This window comes from Pagrus pagrus, assembly GCF_965226575.1.
Source record: "Pagrus pagrus genome assembly, chromosome: 2".
Classification (NCBI taxonomy): Eukaryota; Metazoa; Chordata; class Actinopteri; order Spariformes; family Sparidae; genus Pagrus; species Pagrus pagrus.
Genome location: NC_140186.1, coordinates 30,144,680 through 30,163,668, shown reverse-complemented (window position 1 = coordinate 30,163,668; position 18,989 = coordinate 30,144,680). Strand labels below are relative to the sequence as shown.

The 18,989-nt window shown below is 43.0% G+C and overlaps 1 protein-coding gene across 2 annotated transcripts in view; it reads right to left on the bottom strand.

The window, feature by feature from the left end:
• LOC311273391 (axin-2-like) overlaps nt 1-18,989 on the bottom strand; it is an 85,646-nt gene that overhangs the window by 52,828 nt on the left and 13,829 nt on the right. For both annotated transcript variants that reach the window (XM_084380424.1, XM_084380425.1), the window contains exons 3-4: nt 1,855-2,035; nt 1,620-1,673 (exon numbers count right to left, since the gene is read on the bottom strand). The gene's annotated coding sequence lies outside the window, so the exon portion shown is untranslated. The remainder of the gene's footprint in view (nt 1-1,619; nt 1,674-1,854; nt 2,036-18,989) is intronic.

The window sequence follows — 18,989 nt, the reverse complement described above, 5'->3', positions numbered from 1 at the left end:
AGACTAAATGTGATATCAAAGGGGTCTCCTTGTTAGATTATTACCACTATATCTGTCATCCTGTTCAACTCTCATCTTTTAGTTGGTCTTTTTTATGGGTTTAAACCCTCTGTAAGCAGCAGCAGGCAGTTAGTTTCAGCATAACAGGTTCTGATAAACTGCCTGATCACTACCTCTCCAGCAGCCATCACAGGACAAAGTTAGCGACCAGCTGGTGAACATGTTGGCGCATTTTGCAGCATAAGAGCCAGATACTTCTTGTTGTAAATTGACCAAATCAGAGCTGACAGGAGAGTGAATATTTGACTTGTCATGTGTAGACAGAAACACAGCTTCGGTGAATGCTATGAGATATAATAATGTGAGTTCCAAGCTTGATCTGCTGCCCCCTGGTAGTCAAAAAAATCAATTACTGCAGCTTTAAAGTTTGAATAATTCAGCATAACTTTACTTTTGCATACGTTGAATTCTACCTCAGTCTGTTCTTCTCAGGTTATCCACAGACTAAACACACACAAGAGCAAAACACTACTATAATACTGTAAGGCGGTTAACATGAGGAAGAATGTGATTCATGCCATCATTCATGTTGTGACATTCTTCACACATATGATGGCTGTTATCATAGCATTTAATAGAATTAAGATCCCAAAGAGAGGGTGTGGACAGAGCCCAGTTGATTCATGACCAGCGGGGAAGCAGCAGAACTTTGTTGACTGTGTTCTCGTCTAACAAAAAAGTACATCTAATCTTAAACATATGGCTGAAGCCGGGGATTCATGCATGACAGCATGCAGAGCGTGGAAAAATACTGCTGTTGTCTTTTTTTTTTCTCTTCCCCAAATGTTACGTCTGCTCCTTATACGTCCTGGATGTTTTTACTGGTTTCAGTAGACATTTGGACACGACGAGCCGGAAAACTGCACTTTTAATGAAGCAAAACGAATGAGAAATCTGAACAAAAACACAGGAAGTTTGTTAGAGAAAGCAATATAATGCAGACTGTTTAATTCCCTTAAAGACCTTGCGAGGCCTGATAAAGGGAAAAACTGGTGTGCTCGAGGACGCAGAAGGCTGTATGGGTGTATACTGTGTGTTCTTAGATCTATATAATGCAACTTCCCTCCTGTAATACAGATGAGAACTGTATTGGAAATTTATGAGCGAAGTTCTCACAGAGAGGATGTTTTTTTGGCGTGCGCAGTGAGAAAAAGAGGTTCTCACTCTGGTCTTTTCACATCGCTTGTTACAATTTAATGAAGTGAATCACAATTGGTCTGTAATTCAAGAGTCCAACAATCCTGTTCTGACTCAGTAACATCATCCCGGCTCTCCGCAGAGAAATTCTGCAAACGTGTCAGTTGAAGGAGTTGAAAAGCAAGCTGGGTGTTGCATATATATTTGGACGGCGAGGGCTTGTTCATTTGTTTTATCTATCCCACTTTTTGTGTCCTCCACCTCGATTTATTTGTTCTGGCCTCAGAGACATCGGACTTGGCTGTAGCGCTTATATATTTAAACAAGAGCTGTTGAGGGGAGAGGGAAGTGTTCGACTAAACTCTAGTCGGGTCTCCTTAAACATTTAGACACAGTTCTGTCCGTGGGGGCAAGATGTTTACCTCAGCTGGTTCTTTTCTTCGCTGCACTGGCCGCCAGTCTTTCTCCGCTCCGCACTGTGGAACAGCAGAGAAGGACACGGAAAGTCAGACGAGAAGAAACAAAGGCAGTTGCAGGAAGTAAACAAACCAATTGAGAGAAGCGTAAGGAAAAGACAGATGGAAACAAAAGGGAGTCAGTCGCACAGGACTAGATCATCTTACAGGAAGCGCACACTCTGATACTTTAGCCACTGACCTCTCGTACACAGGAGTGGGGGCGGAGGGGAGAAGGGCTCTGCAGGCCCCATCTGCATGGCTTGTCCCTGGCTATGTGGCCATGTGCAGCACCTGGCCCCGCGCCAGCGCCCAACGCCCCTTTGTGGTGGCCAGAGTGGCCGGTTGGGGTCTGCCTTTGATCGGGGGCCAAGTATTCATCTCTAAAGGAAGAGGAAGAGCAAGAGAGAGAGAGAGAGAGAGAGAGAGAGAGAGAGAAAAGATAAACAGAAAAAAAAGAGGGAGGGGGGTGGAGGGAAAAAAAGTCAACCTCTGCTGCCAATTATTGGAAAAACATCAAGGTCTTTTCTGTCTGTGTAAAGAGAAAGAAGAGAAAAGAGGGTCGGGGAGGTAGAAGAAGAGATCGCCGTTTGATGGCTTGGCTCTGTGTTAGTTGGAGGATTGTGGCGAGGCGAGGCAGAAGCTGACCTGCAGGAGGTGATTACAGGTGGAGAGAGGTGTTTGTCTGGCTGCTAAGACTTGTTTTTTTTGGTGTTTTCTTTCTTTCCTGTGTGCCCTTTTTTATTTTTATCTCTCTACCTCTTTCACTATCTCTCTCAGACTCCGTCTTCCTCTTGTTGTTGCCATCCTTATCTCTGCCTTTCTTTCCGTTACCACCGTGTGCTGTTAAACCACTTCACAAGGACAAATAAAGGTCATGTCTTTGTCTCCGTTGAGGTATTTCTGTCCATATGTCTGTCTGCATCTTTCTCTCTCGCTAGTCTTGAACCCCTCACCACACACACGCACACACACACACATATATATACACACACATTAACCGTGTCACCAAAGCAGGAAGCGACCGTGAATGACAGCCTGTATACCGAAGGAGCATGTCATACAAATGATGAGGATGTCATGACAACAAACAGAGGAGAGGATTACAGTGTTGTCAGTAAGCAAGACACATTTTAAAGCCCGTGAAGAGCAGAAATAATCACATAAATGATGCAGGTTACACTTCCACAGCTACTCTAACTTGGCCTAACAGGCTCAAGGCTCTCTCTTTGATTCCTTTTTTTCTTATTCAGGCAAGAGTTTGGCTCTGTGTACATGTTCTTTATCCGAAAAAAATCCTGCTTCTCATCACTAGTCAAAGCACATTTGCTAAGTACAACTATAACCTTTCACTATAGGATCAAATAGCAGGGTTAAATTACTTGTTCGGTGTAGTTTTTGTTACAGGAGATGAGAGCTTCACTCTTGGCACAACCTTTTAACCTCTTTAGGCTGTCGTCACCTCCAGCCAGCACAAAGTTATACATGGAGGAACGGCTTAAACTCTGCAATCCAAGGGATCATTTTGGTTTATTACAATTTTGTTCTCATTTAATGGTTTCTATTTGTGTGTTTAACACTTTTAATCAGGCACTCTGCGCATTTCCATCTCAAAATTTCATGTGTTAAGAAGGCCAAAGTCCGCACCAACAGAAGCTCCTCTCTCCCACAGAAAACACTGCTCCTGAAGTGCCCGAAACACCTCGTCAGCAGTCCCGCCTTCAATTCATCACACTGTGTCACCATGTGTCACCATGTGTCACTTTCACATGACTTATATAGTGCCTAGTTTGGCACGTAGAAATTGATTTAGCATAGCTGCTCTGTTGTTGTTAGCGGTGTGGGCTCAGGCGTGTGTGAACTGACTAATCAGAGCGGGCTGGGTTTTCAGGAGGGGGGCCTTGAGGGGTCCCGAGCATAAAGTTTAGGAATGTAGTCACACTGTAAGTCCATCCACTAGTAAAAAGATTGCATAATGATGACATTTGTGGTAATGGGTTTCATACATTTTCGGTGATAAAACATCTAAAAGCGAGGTCACTGGTCAAATTTGATTCAGTTTATGATCCTTGACGTTAAAAAGTTAGAGAACCCCTGATCTAAACTATAGCCTGGCTGATACTGGATATTTAAGGCCAGTACCAATAATGATATATGGGACATGTTTTGTTTTTTGAACATAAGCCCACAATATAGAATCACAATGTTTGTCTACAATGACTTCCGGGTAGAAAAGCCCTGCATCATGCAGGAGCTTACACACAATTTATTTGTCTTTTTTCAGGATTCTGTTTCAAAGTGTTTGAATTTACCCCGAACAAGCAGTTGGATCGAGATGCTCTGTTGGATAGATATCAAAGACGCTTGCAAAGTAACGCAGTACATAAAATAAGCACAGTAGTAACGTCAAAGAGGTTGAATCAAAGTGTTTTACTATTTATCTTTAAATGTTACAGTTATGGCTGAAAATGACGATGCAACTATAGTTTGCAGATTTCTAATATCACCACAATGCAAATCAACAGCCAGTTTTCTACCTGGAAGTAACTGTTGTTGTTGTTAACGGTTACACTTTATTTTAGAGTATACTAATAAACTAAACGTACCAGCTGGACTTTGTATCAAATTAGACAAAAAAACCTAAAAATAATATGTTCCTTATTAGACAGCAAACAATGACGATGTACAGTTTTTGATTCAAGCAAGTCCACCAACATTTCCGTACGTATGCCTTATAGCAGGGGTCAGCAACCTCAGGCACGCCTGGCACACTGGTAAAAAGTCTACAAGAGAGTTTTTTGGAAACGTTTATTGCTGATGAACAAGATGGATGATTTAACTCAAAAAGGTTGCGTCCGCTGGTATGTCCTGTACACTGTATGTATGACACACAGACACAGCCACATGCTAGCAGGAGTGCAGTCCCTTTAATCCCCAGCTTGTGGTCAGACATTTGGCATAAGGGGCCTAAACACTGTTCATGTGCATCACTTGCCTTCTCTCCTCTGCCTTCGTCCTTGTGGACAAAGAAACAGAAGAGACAATAGCACTTGCATTGATCACCAAGGACGAGTTTCCATCGCTCTCTCTCCCTCTGTCTCTCTCTGTAATTTCTCTTTCATGGCTGTTTTTCCTGCTGTCTCCCGAGACCTTCTTAGTCGACGAGAGAAAGCACAAACTAAACATTAAAACGCCCCGCAGCCCTTTAAACACTTGTCATTTGTCCTTTGTGCGAATCATGGCGAGAGTTACTATAGAGACTGCTCTTTCTTCAGCATTTTCTTTCAACATTTTTTTTGTTACCAATGCTTGTTTCATTAAGTTTGCTGGTGAGACAGAGTGAAAGAGGGAGAGGAAAACAGACAGCGAGAGAGAGAACCACAGTCAATTATGAGTGCGGAGGAATGATCAAAAACGAGCCGTTTAAAAATCCAATTTGCCACGGGGGTGTAAGATGAGAGCTGAGTGAAGGACAGTCAATGTACTGCGGATCTCTGTGGACATTGACCAACATACAGCTCTTTTTCTGAGAGATGAAAGGGCTGAGAGTCTGCTTGGATGTTTAGTCCACGCTTTAATCACGACTATCATTTTTCAGCAATTAGGCCGAGTTTTTCCAGCTCTGTTTCTAACATGTAAGTATCTTTCCCATATGTTTCTGCATCTTGTTTCATTGTTTAAGTGGATGTACTGTGCATGAATGCCTGCGTGAGCGTGTGTTCATTAGACTCTGTGTACCTGCGCCCAGCCATGGGCGTTTAATTCAGCGAGCAGGCAGGGGCATTATCACACACTACCATCACTAATCCCCATGGAATGAAACACCGACACTTTGATGTCTGCCAAAGAACACTGCTGTAGTATTTGGAGGCAAGACCGCGCATCACGTACAAACCATAATTAACAATCTATAGCTGGACCGGAGCCAGGCAGAGCGGTGGAGGTGCAAGGAGGGCGGGAGAAGAGAGAAAGACACTGGTGGTATAGAGCCAGAGGCAGGATGGTACAGCTTGAAAGGGTGTGCTATATATGTGTGTGTGTGTATATAAATGGGCTTATATGGGGTTGAGGTCAGTGGTGCCATGTAACTCAGTACATTTACTCGAATACTGTACTTAAATACAATTTTCAGCTCCTTATACTTTACATTTTATGCTGTATGCTTGTGTATTTTTATGGATTTAGTTACTGGCAGATTAAAGTACATTTTACCAGCTGCAACATCAGTGATGCTTACACATTTATGAAAAAACTAATTATAATACAGTCATATTATACAAACGATCCATTCTGCACAATGAGTTCTTTCAATTATTACTTTAAAGCAACATTATGTCACATTTTTACCTTCAAGTAACAGGCTCTAAATCATTTTGATGGTACACTGTCTTGTAACAGGGTGAATGGTGTCTCTGTCTCAGCCACTCGCCCCTCTATCACTTTGCACTATGTAACTACAGTGAGAGGGTAGGATCACATGACATGTTTACTTCAACACATAACATTGTTATGGTGTAATGAGTTATCATTAGCGCCTGCATTATGTCTGTCTCTTGTTACAGACCTGGGATTTGTATTTATGATGTTGCACTGTGGGGGGCGCTAAATCGCACAAAATGCCAATATCTACACAATGTTGCTTTAAATATATTTTGATGCTAATATTTATATATTTTTAACTCCACAAATTTAACACTGTTGGGAAGTGCTGCTGTATATGTGAAAAAAGTAGTATGTGGCTTCAGAGGAAGCTGCATGTAATCTAATAAATTGCCTTCTGTGATGGCACTCAGTGGCGAAGTTGCATTGTGGGTAATGTAGGCACACGGTTTGGAAAAGAAATAAGAATATACAGGGAAAAAAAGGAATGAGTCCAACAGTGTTATAGGAGTGCCATGCCAGACCAGTCGACTGCTTTCAAAACCTGCTGCCTACATTAACTACATTACACCACCTTGTGTTTTGGATATTTTCACTTACGATTCTGTTGTCATAACAGCAGGTTATGACAAGAGAAGCGGACACAGCAAAACCAACATGCACCTTACAACACTGCAACAACCATCTGCACTTACAAGTTCAAAACAACAGCATAAGTAGGTAAGGTCGCATCACAGGAGGGATCAGAGATCGTCTCCATCTCTCTCTTTGCAGAGCATTTGTGATTGACAGCAGTGGGGGGGGGGCAGAGTGAGGCTAAATTGTCCACTAGATAATTGATTTCAGATGCCATAGTTCTCTCGACCAGATAAAAAAAAACAATAAAAAGGATAAAATGCTAAAATAGATTGGCAAATATACTTGGGCCCACCCAAGTAAAGTATATGTATGGTAAACACTCTTAGACTGTTTCATAACCTGTTAAAAATCCCTTGTAGTATGTTTAAGTCAGACTTGATTGAATGTATGATTTTACTTTTTTTACAGTGTAGATGTGCTGCTTGTACTCATGTCAGGTTCTGAACACTTCTTCCAGCTCAAAGATGTACAGTACTATCCATGTGTAAGAGCGTGTTTCTTCAGTGATCAATGCTGGAACTCAAACTGACACACACACACACACGCTGTAACAACTGTGTTGTTGTGTCAGTAACAACCTGCCCAGAGCTCAAAGAACACAGAGCGGTGAAGTAAATCCTGCACAACAAAACGAAGCGGAGCGGCCGGTGGGCAGAGCTCAAACCCCTGGACTTCTTGTACTTGATGAGGACGCAGAATGAAAAATTCAGGCCCTCCAACGCCAAACGGTGCCGAGAAAAGTCCCTCAAACGCACGCACACAAAGCAAGATTCCTCGAGCCACCTACACACATTCTGCCGAGAAAATGATCTCACTGCGTGCCAGTGCTCATCACAACACGTGTGAGTGCGCGTGCGTGCGCAACACACACGCACACACGCAGACTATAATACATACACCTCCTGTAAGAGGATAAAACACAAAAAAAACCCAAAGACTTTCATCAAAGCAAGTGAGAGAGGATGTCAGAGATTTTTTCTAAAGATGAAAGCGAGGGATATTCTCTCATTTCAGCTCATCTCTCCCTCTCTCTCTTTTTCAAAATCCTTGAAGTATCATCCATGTTTCGACGACAAAGAGAGAGACAGAGAGAGAGAGAGAGAGAGAGAGAGTAAGGGGGTAAAAGTTATTTACGTCCCACGCTGTGTTATGTGGTCTGTCACTTCTCATTTTCTCCCAGGGCTGTCCAACTGGAAGACTTCAGTCAACTCTCTCCAAGCCTGTATTTGCTGAGGTAATTACAAAGTGACAGCTTCAAATCCTCTGCCACACACACAGACACTCACACACCCACACACACACACACACACGTAGCCAAATATGGGTAAATATGGGAATGTGGTTCTGTAGCCGGAGCTCGGTTAGGTAAAACCTGAGACATGCATCTCTCGTTTCATTCAATCAACAGCTAACGGGACCGATGACCTTTAAATGTGCCGCAGTGGACTCAGCAGAATCTCAAAAATGTATTTCATGATTAATAATCCTGATAATTATATAATATTGGGAAGAAATTGAGTAAAACATCGTTGGCAGTTATTTATTTATTTATTTATTTTTGGCTATCTGCATCTCCCATAACACATATGTGGGATGCAAACACACACACACACTCACAAACACGTCCACCTCCCATATTCACTTAGAGGTGATTGTAAGAACCTCTTTGATCTTTTTTCCCTTTCTTCTTCAAGGAGATGCATTGCCTGTACACGTAATCCATGACAGACATAATGTGATTTGGTAGTATCTCTAAGTGGCAGGGAAAACCAGCTGACAGAAATTAATAAGTTACCGCAGCGATGCAGGAACTGGAGGAGGAGGGGTTGGGAGGAGATGGTGGAGGTGGTGGGCTAACCTGGCAGCAAAACACACAGATCGTCGAATTATCTTTTGAGGCATATCGTCATGGTAGAAGTCACGCGCACGCGGAGCTCAACCTGCCCTATCTGCAGCTGCACATGACGCCGGTCTGTCGTCTCCTGTTTGGATCATTACTCCAAAAAAGAACGAGGATTGTAGAAGTCACAGGCTCCGTGTTATAATCAAGCTGGAGACCTGTGTGCCTCGTCTCTGTCAGTTCAGTCCAGATCTACGCAAGGCCTTTTCGACCCGACACACCGAGCTCAGCATCAGGCCTCTACGCTGAATGGAAATGTTCGTATCTGTATGAATATGGTATGTATGTGTACTGATGTGCGCTCTCAGACAGGAATTAGCACTTGAAGTCATGGCTATGCAAACATGTGTTTAGGTATAGGTTTGCTTCCACAAGGCCCAATGTTAGTCGAAAGGTATATGCAGTGTTAAATATACAGTAGCAGCCTGGTCAGTGGCCCCGTGCTTCAAAGTTTGATGCTGTAGGTACCCCTCTAGTGTCACTGCTTGGTGTGCCCCTCTAGTGTCACTGCTTGGTGTGCCCCTCTAGTGTCACTGCTTGGTGTGCCCCTCTAGTGCAGTGGTATAAAGAACCCAAAGCCGGGGGGTGGTGGTGGTATGATGGGTCATACAGTGGACGTTGCCTCTGGAGACTAAGGTTTGTGTCCTGTTTGTGAGTCAAGAGTGATTTGTTTTCAACTTCTATCATGTAAGTAAGTTAACATAGGTGAGTGACATACTTCCATTTTTTACACTTAATTTTGTGCTTCTCTGTACAACAACAATGACCTGGGCTTTGTCACCGGTCCATCTGGTGTACACTTTCTTCTATAACTCCATGTTGATAAGTCAGAATGAATAATGAACAAACAAAACCAAACTGGTTTATGGCTTCAGATTTTTAAAAATGGTGGCTGAAACTGATCAGATTACAAATCAGAAATGTTCAGCGCTGCAATCAGCGAATCAAAGAATTCTCTTGAGGCTCCTTGTCCCTGGGGAAAGTTCCTGGGGTGAAAATGCAGCTAGCAGTCATCGGACAGGAGTGGGGTTGTGACACATTTCCACAGAATAACTATACTTACTTAACTTCCTGCCATTACTGACCAGAGCATTCTGACTGGGCAAAAATCCAGAAGTTGTTTGCCTAGAAACTATAAAATACGAATGTTTTCTCCAAGCGGAAGTCTGCTCGAACAAGGTTTTCTCTTCTATTCAAACTGTGATACAGTCTGTCTGGCGCAACAATGTAATCCATACTCCGACTTGAAGATGTCTAATTTTCCCGTGTCACAACAACATCATTAGCGGCGCTCTCGCAGATGATAAGCAGAGGAAAGCTTTCAAGCTCGACTTGATGCCTTGTTTGTTTTTTTTGCTTGGACCGCAGACAATGTCACTTCTTTGCAGGCCATCCGGGTGGGTACACTCCCATCAGTCATGCTCATTTTCCCTGCGTAGGCCAAAATCGTTTCCTGGCAACAGGGGTAAACAGCTGCACTTTGATGGGGAAAGCATTACGTAAATGTACCACAAAACGGAACTACAGTAAACAAGTGTGAAAGCACAGCAGTGTGGTCACAGGGAGGGGGGACAGTGGAGCTGTGGTATTTACAACATATGTAGACTCATCTGCATACATTATCTCACTTTATCTGCATTTATGTGCCACAGTTACCTGCGCATGTGCGTGCGTGTATATGCTACTGTGTGTGTGTTACATGAATGCCCTCTGCACTAGCCACAACATCTGGATTCGATTTGCAGCCTGACACGTACAGAAGAAACACAAATAAATAAACTAATGATGGGCCAAACTTTATCTCACCATTGAAACATTTCATGACATATTTGGATCTGGAGCACTGCACTAAAGTGACCTCACCATCAAAATACCACAGATAAAGGAAAGGATTTTCAAGGTGGCAGTGTTGTTCATGTCCAGTGGGCAGATGTAGGCAAGGTGTGGCTTTCTGGGCTGCTGTTGGCTTGTGTGAGAGCATGAAGAGGCTGAAACAAACAGACAGGCAGAGAAGGATAGAAGCTAGGAAGAGAGAGTGTGAGGGAGGGAGGTATGTCATGCTCGCCAAACCACTCAGCAAGACTCTGATTTATTTGGCAACTGCTAGATGGTGGTCTGGAGTACAAGAGGCCACCTACACCAGCATCCGACCTCCGACCCGCTTCAGCTTCTGAAATGAACTCAGCTGTCCTTGCTAAATCTACAGGCAGACAGGAGGGATGAGCTGTTATCGGGGGAGAACACGCACACAAAAACATACGCACAAACAAAGACACACATGCTTGCATTTAGGCCACGGCAAAGACACGTACAGGTGTGTGTGCATGTAACCAGTGACCCACATACAGTATGTGCATGCAAACACATGGGACGTCTTCAGATAGGGAAGGAGAAGATTTCACAGGAGTGAGTTTACCAGTGAGCCTATTTCAATTTGACATTGTTTGTCGTTTTAAAGCTCCTGTAAACTGTATTTTTCTATAACATAAAATATTCATGAAAAAATAAGCTTTTCAAAAAACTCGTGCCTACATTACCCACAATGCAACTTAGCCACTCAGTGACATAACTGGAGCCAATTTATCAGATAACATGTAGCTTCCTCTGGAGCCACAAAAGGCTTTATACTACATTTTTTCCACACAGTACAGTAGTACTCTCCCAGACCTGTAAACACACTTCAATGTGTAAAATTGGTGGCGTTATCCTTTAATCCGAACCATGCAGGTGAGGTTTAAGGTTGAATGGACAATGTGGGCAACATAAGCAAACGGCCCACCAACTATCATCAGATCCAGTTTCACTGACTGGTGCACAGAAGTTTGTGACATCACCTTTATCCAGCCTCACCTACTTCAACCAGTCAGAAAAGCAAAAGCAAAAACACAAACATGGAAATCTGTTGTGTTGAATTATCCAAACTATTCTATCTTTGGCAGAAAATTGTGTTTTCATTGAAAAAAAAAAAAAGTTTTCAAGGCCTTTAAAAAATCAGTTTAACCAAGTTATATCAACATAAAAACTTGTTTTCTCACCAACTCCATTAATATGTAGCCATGCAGCTAGTTTTGGTTTGATTTGGACAAGTTTTGAGACATCTGCTGCTGAGATTTATGCATCCTATACAAAGATGAATGCTATTTCATCTGTGGGTCTCAGCATTGAAAATGTTCATTTGAATAGTTCACCAGCAGCTCGTTTTTCAAAAGAGCATACTGTCAACAGGTTTGATAGAGCAAACGTTCCAGTTCACGGTCAGGTCCGTGGTCTAGTCAGAATAAGAGGAACACGGTTTCTGTTTTCAAAAGTGAATTTTCACTAAATTCATGTATCTCCATTATAAGTGGGAAATCTCAAAACCTGGAAATATAAAGCCAAAACTAGCTACATGGCTAGAGCAGGGGTGTCAAAACTTTTTTCTGTCAAAGGGCCAAAACTGAAACTCAATGGTGGGCCCAGGCCAAAGAGCAATTGCCTGTTGTATTCTATAGTGAAAGGGATAGTATGGGTCCTTTAATGTGGGGTTGTATGAGGTACTTGTCCCTAGTCAGTGTATTACCTGCAGTAGATCATCAGCTGTGTGGAGAAGCAGTGTGTAGCACCGACAGGGAAGGAGATCATTGTACTCCTGTGAGTGGTACGGGCAGCAAGACTGTTTTAGTCACCTCAAAGAAAGCCCACGTAAAAAAAACACATCCATTTAAATGTACGCTGTATTTTAAACATTTTTTGCACTTTACATCGGCGTCAAACAGCTGCTGGAGGTCTGACCCAAACAGCTGATCCACGGAGTAATACAGTGTGCAGCAGGCACAGCTAACATTATCAACCGAGTGCAAGGGAACAACAGTGTTGACGTTACATTAAAGATGTCTTCTGTCCTGTGTTGCAGAGATGTCTACTTAAGCATGCTAACCAGCTAGCCCTGTCCCATTCCCTTGCTTCACAGCTAACTGAGCTTAGATGCTAAAAGCAGCTACAGTTAGCAACAGTTAACGGTTACTCTGCCGTGATATGTGATATGCTGCCCTCCCATATCGCACATGAGCACACAAAACATGACCTCACAAAATACAGCATAAACAATGATTCGTATTACATTTTTTAAAGTTATTTTTTTCGCTAGAAACATGCCTTTGCCGGCCAAATTGAACTTAATGGCTGGCAAACTTTGGCTCACAGTCCCCACTTTGTGCAGCCCTGTAGCAGATGTAAGTGAGAAAATATGTTAAATTGCAATGTGGGTGAAAGGACCCTTTAATGTGTTCAAAGCCTTGTCCTCCTGCTTTTACCCTCCATCCCTCATTCTCCTCTTCAGCCATATAGATGATTCTGGGCTGTGACCTTGGACAGACACACACACACACACATACACACACACACACACACACTCATACACACACTCACACGTCCATCTGCTTGCACTTAGAATGGAGTAACTCTCATTCTCTCTCTCTCACTCTTTCCCACTCTCTCCCCCTCTCTCCCCCCAGTCTCGTCTCTTCCTCCCTTTGTCGTCCCTATTGTTGTTTCCATGCCTTTGAAACTTAAAAATATCCCACCCCGATTGTGTTCTGTACATTTTGTTACCATGGTGATTGCCATGTAGAGCAAGCAAAATGACTGTGTGTGTGTGTGTGTGTGTGTGTGTGTGTGTGTGTGTGTGTGTCTCTCTGTGTATGCATGTATAATGTGTGTTCGTGTGCCAGTAGCAGTACTATCAGCCAAGCCCAGATTCTAAAGCTATTTTCTGAGGAAACAACAATGAAAGGAGAAACACCCACCATCCCCTTTCTTTAGTCTTTCTCCCCCATTTTTTCCCTTCTTCTCATCTTTCTCATTCTCAATCTTTTTTTCTGGCCCTCCTCGCTCTCCTTCATCCCTATCTCTCTCCACTGCCCCATTCCTTTATCTCTCTCGTGCCCTTCCATCCAGCCCCTCCCTCTCTGCGCCAGCCTTCAAACACCCTCCATCGCCCACCTGCACCCCATGGCAACAGCCAAGAGAGAGGGAGCGAGGAGGAGAAAGACAGAGGGAGATTGACAGGCGGTGTTTCAGAAGGTCTTGCGGGAGTTGTTCTGGTAGTGGTGATACTGAGCGTATGGCCAGCCTCCACTGGCCCACACATTGCAGCCCACTGATGACAGCAGCATCAATATGTCGGCTTATGCCTCATCACCACCAGTGGCCGGAGAAAGCCACACACAACATAATGTGGAACCCGTTTAATGAGGGGTACCCCTCTGAAATGATTTTTGTTTTTTTCTGTGTGTTTATCTGTGTGATGTGATGAACGAGGATTCATATTTTATGATTTGATGATGTCTCTTTTTGAAATATGTGCATGTGTAACTACTTGGCGATGAGTTTGCACACATGCCTCAGTAAATGCGTGCACACATTTGGTGATGGATAGTTATTTCAATTTGTGTGTATTCTTGTGTGTCATCAAATTAAATTCATATTATTCTGCCCTGTGATGTTCCCTCCTGTTCTGTGTACATGTAATCAGGCACATATGCTGTTCTGTGAGTGTTTGTCTGTGTTTAAAACCATGTAAGAGTTCATTCCCGCTGATCAAGGGAGCAATAGGCTCTTTTAATGCAGGGGTGGTCCCCATGTGCATCCACCACCCTGGGCTGATCAAGGGCACAGCAGCGAGGGAGGAGCAGCCAAAAAGGCCTGGTGGGTCTGTTCATCTCACTGAGTCAGCTTGTAGAAAAAGTGGATCTCAGCAGCCTATTACACTCAGGCAGGGATTACCGAAACCACAGAATGATATTGATTGATACATTTCTTCCTGGTGTCAGTCTGTTAGGTGATAATATACACCCTCAGGGAGTTATTTGAGACACACAAGAAACTGCTGAAACAGAGGGAGAGAGAAGCATCTGCCAAAATACAGGATCTGATGTTACTGCCCAACGTAGACACCTGGCTCGGGTGTTAAATAATTCTTTTTTTTGTTACAACTTAGGTCTTATTTTTGTAGCTTGTTTTTGTCAGTTAAAAAATGTGCTCACACAAGCAAATACTGAGATCTGAGAACACACTGACATCACTACAACAGTCCAACAGGGCAAAAAACAGCGGCGAGGGGTGAGACGATCAGGCTTGTTGACAAATCAACAATTAAAACATATTTATTTGGAGGTAAACGTGAAATCTTAATTGTGATACATGTTTAAAAGATGATTGAGGTATAATTTGACTATTTGAATAATATTAACCATACCCTTAATATTATAATTTTCATCATAATTTTCTCTTCCAAATTGGTTTTCAATGCAAAGCCAGGAAGCAGTAACAATGCCCCTGCAAAAAGGTGTGGGGGGAACTTGTTTTGGTGGAACACTTGCACAACAAATCCCACATAAAAGGAATAACAACAGCTAGCTTGTTTAGGTTTGTACTGTTAATGACCAGGTTAGAGTTAGAGTAACTTACCATTTTAAGCATGAAGGCTGCTAGCTTGGAGATTGTTGTTTCCAACAGTGACATGTTATTATGGATCCCGCTGTTTTTCTTGCAAGAACCGTCACCTCTCATCGGTTGCCTTCCTTGGTTGCATTCTCTACACTTGACTCAAAGTTTAACTCATAGTATAGCATGGTCACTGCTTTTCTTGCAGTTCTGATACTGTGGTTAATGAGCTGTAGTTTTACCTCTTGGGCCTTATTTCCAGTCTTCTGATGCTGCTCTTCTTTGGGTTACTCTTCCTGTGGAGCAGTTCTTCACTGCCAGAGTGTCTCTGGGCTAGGCTAAGCTGACAGGCTTGGTGCCCGAGGGCGGGCTGCTGCCAGGCATCTCTGCCACAGAGACACTACAGCTGCGACACCTGAAGAGGTCAGTGTGTTGACCGGGGAAACTACAGCTCACAATCCGCTGTATCAGCTCCGCAGCTGGCTGTTTGTTTTACAAACCAACCACAAGACCAATACAGACACAACCAATTAACACCTGACAACCACTGAACATACAGATAGGAAACACCTATCTGTTGCTAATGAATTCTTTGTTCATTTGTAGTTTGATTAAAAAGTACATTTATGATCTTCCTCCATCCGTCTTGTTGTTCAGCAGACTACTACTGTCATAACCATCACTCTCAAATGTATTAAATGTTTTTGATGGGAAGAAGGCGCTCATCAGTTGAACTCTGCCACTTTTCTTGCCTTCTGTTAAAAGACATATTCGATATATCTAACACGGAGTACAAGGACCATGAAGCTGTCAGCATAAGAAAATGATTGCCCCAAGCCAATCAGAGGAGAAATAGGCCGGGTCTTGCAAGAAAACCAGTGGGATCCATGATAATGTGTAGAAAGGTATTTTTTGAAAAAGCTAAGCAATTGACGAAAGGAGAGGAGAATGTTGGCTGAAATTGCCAGCCAGCAAAGCTGACATCAGTCAGAGTTCCTCCGAATAAGCTTTGCTAACCTGCTTGAATTAAATCAGTATGACTTGTTGTGTTCCACTGTTGAACTTCTCAGTAAGAGTGATGGCCACTTGTGGCAAGTGCAACTTAGCTGCCAAATGCTCCACTGTGTTCACCAGCTAGTTGCTATCATTGTCCGTCTGACTTGTTATCATACAGTGCATTTATCAGGGCTTTCCCCTTGAAAATAGCTACGTGCTGCTGCTGGAAACAAGGTTGTTAAGAACGGTGAAGAACAGTACGGTTGCGAGCCGAGCTTAAAGATGCTAAAAACCTTCAAAGAGCTGAAGGGAACTGTAGAGTTGGGTTTGTCCCTATAGCAGCACCTTTCACAGTCAACATAGCTATTTCCCTCCCTGTTAACATCAAAATATTGACTAGTGCAGCTTTAAGGGAAAAGGCCGGTTAAGGTGAGAAAAATAAACCATGTCCGTGCCTTTTTTGTGTGTGTATAAAGAGAGAAAACCAGGTACCCAACTGTAGCGGAATCGGGGGGCGATAATGTAGCTCAGTGCTGTCAGTCCCAGCTCGCCAGTCACATTTAAGACAGTGGATAGTGTGTGTATTCCGATAAGCTTCTTCCAGGAAGTCCTGTGTTTCCTCGGTTAGTAATTACCTCTCCTGGAGACTGACCAGGGCAAGAAATAAATCTAGACGTGTGTGGACTGGATAATGGGAGATGTAGAAGGATGATGGCTTTAGCTTGTGGTAGAGGTGGCTCACACACATGGGAACACACACACACGTAGAAACAATATTCCTCAATCTACCGAAACAGGGATTTGAGACAGGAGCTTACTCCTTAGCTGACTGATAAACTCCTGTTAGCAAGTCCTGCAGCCAAATACAGCCTCCAACAGTCTCCAGCCTGCGTATATGTGTGCACCGCAGATATAATGTATCTTCATTCTCTGCTTCTCTAATACTTGTACAGTTGCGCTGTGCAGCCATTGAGCTATTGAGTCTGATCACTTCTGATACTGCCTCTCTCTCCTGCACCTTCCCAATCCCTTCAAACAAACTTGTTTTAATGAAAATACATTCCTGAGTTTGGTGGATTTAGCGGATTTTCCTCCCACTCTCATCTCTCCTCCTCGCTCCAGGATTTTTGGGGGGGGTGGATGGGGGAAAGTGCTGAAGGTCCAGCTGGAGCAGCAGTGGCAACAGCCCATTTTAAGAAGTGCTGACGCCAAAGCACTAAGCATTTCTATGTGCATTCAAGTAATGAGGAATGCATCTCCAACCGGCTTAGAGAGAGGCAGAAAGAGGTGGAGGGGGTGGAGAAGTAGGTGGAGGCATAGGGCAGAGAAAGAGAAATTAAGGGAGATAGAGGGTGGAGGAGTGAAAAGAAAAACAAGAGGAAAGAAAGACTGAGAGTCATACACTGTATTGCACCTTCACCATCAATGCGGCTCTGCCCAAGTAAACAGTCAAGGACTCCCCTGTTGTCTGTACCAGGAGAACAGCAGACCACTGAATCTTATTTCTAGACACTGGTATCGAGTGGAGACTGAACCTGGCTTATATGGTAGTTCTGACTAAGAAATCTGATTGGTCAACTAGACATTTTGACATGATCAAATCAGCGTGACAGCACACCGTGCACATCAGTAAGAGTATTACTCTGCCATTTAGTAAATCAACTTCAAATTTGATCTGAACCACTGCATTTGCAGGAGCTCTCCAACATATTTATATCAAGTGATTCATCTGATTAATTGAGTTGGTCTAATGGTTTTATTAAATCAACTGTCCTTAATAAATACAATTCACGGTGCTGTTAGATTGCTGCTCAGCGTTGCCAGATGTACAATAGTTTTGCCCGCTGTACATAATGCGAAATATGCCGTAATGTAGGATAACTTGACCATTTTGTGACACTGATATCAGAAGATGTTTGAACCTTTGACTGTCCGACCTCGTTCCAGCCAATCATGCTTATCGTAGGCTATGATGTTGAAAGGGATTCGCGAAACTGCTGCTAATTGCTGATGTTTCATTACAGGAGTTTACTGACATACCTGGTTGTTATCCAGTTATTAGTCAGACCCGATGTATTTCCATGAAAACAGAGATAACATTAGCAAAAAGGTTTTTATTATGTTGAGAGTGAATTGCCCCAGAACATGAATACATTTTGATAATATCTTTTTATTTTGTTGGTAACTGTTATATAATGACAATATTACACTCAAGTTTGAGTTTAACCTTCGTTAGTGGCACGACATGATGCGGTCAGGACCAAGGTGCCTGTGCTGAGGTCCGTAAGCATCACTCTCTGTATTACTGTTAGCATGTAGGGTGTCAAGTTATATGTTTTTGTAATGAAGAATGGGTTGTTCCATTAAGGCCAACAAAAGAATGTATATTATGAGTCCTTATTTTGTCTCAGAATACAGTGAGTTTTTTGTTAACTGAAATTCATACTTGGTGGTTTATGCACATCAATACAGTTATTCAAAAGCCTATAAGCGGTGACATATGGTGACAAAATGGTGGGGACCGGATCAACCCACAGACATTCCGAGACCACAATAATCCACAGCAGATGATGCCTGACACACACATGTGCTCCATGAGGACAGTGGCTTTGATGGAAACCATCACAGCCACACAGCCATGATCATTATTTCTTGTACTCTGATTTATTGTACATTCAACTGTGACTTACTGCTAATTACGGGCGACATGAAAGTGAGGGAACCTTTCCTGAATATACCTTAAAATCATGTGAGTGCAGCAAGTGAGTATTTTGATTTCAACTCAGACAAATAAAAAGTCACATCATAAGCCAACTGGCAACGACATGCCTTCTGGTCGGTTAATGTGAGGAGTGACAGCAGCTCCGGAAACGGTGATGCGGCGGGCCAAACCACAACTTTCTCCCTCTCATGGCTGCTACACACAGTTAGTCAAACTCTACAAATTTCACAGCATCTATCTATCACTCCATGCATCCATCCATCCATGCATCAACTTG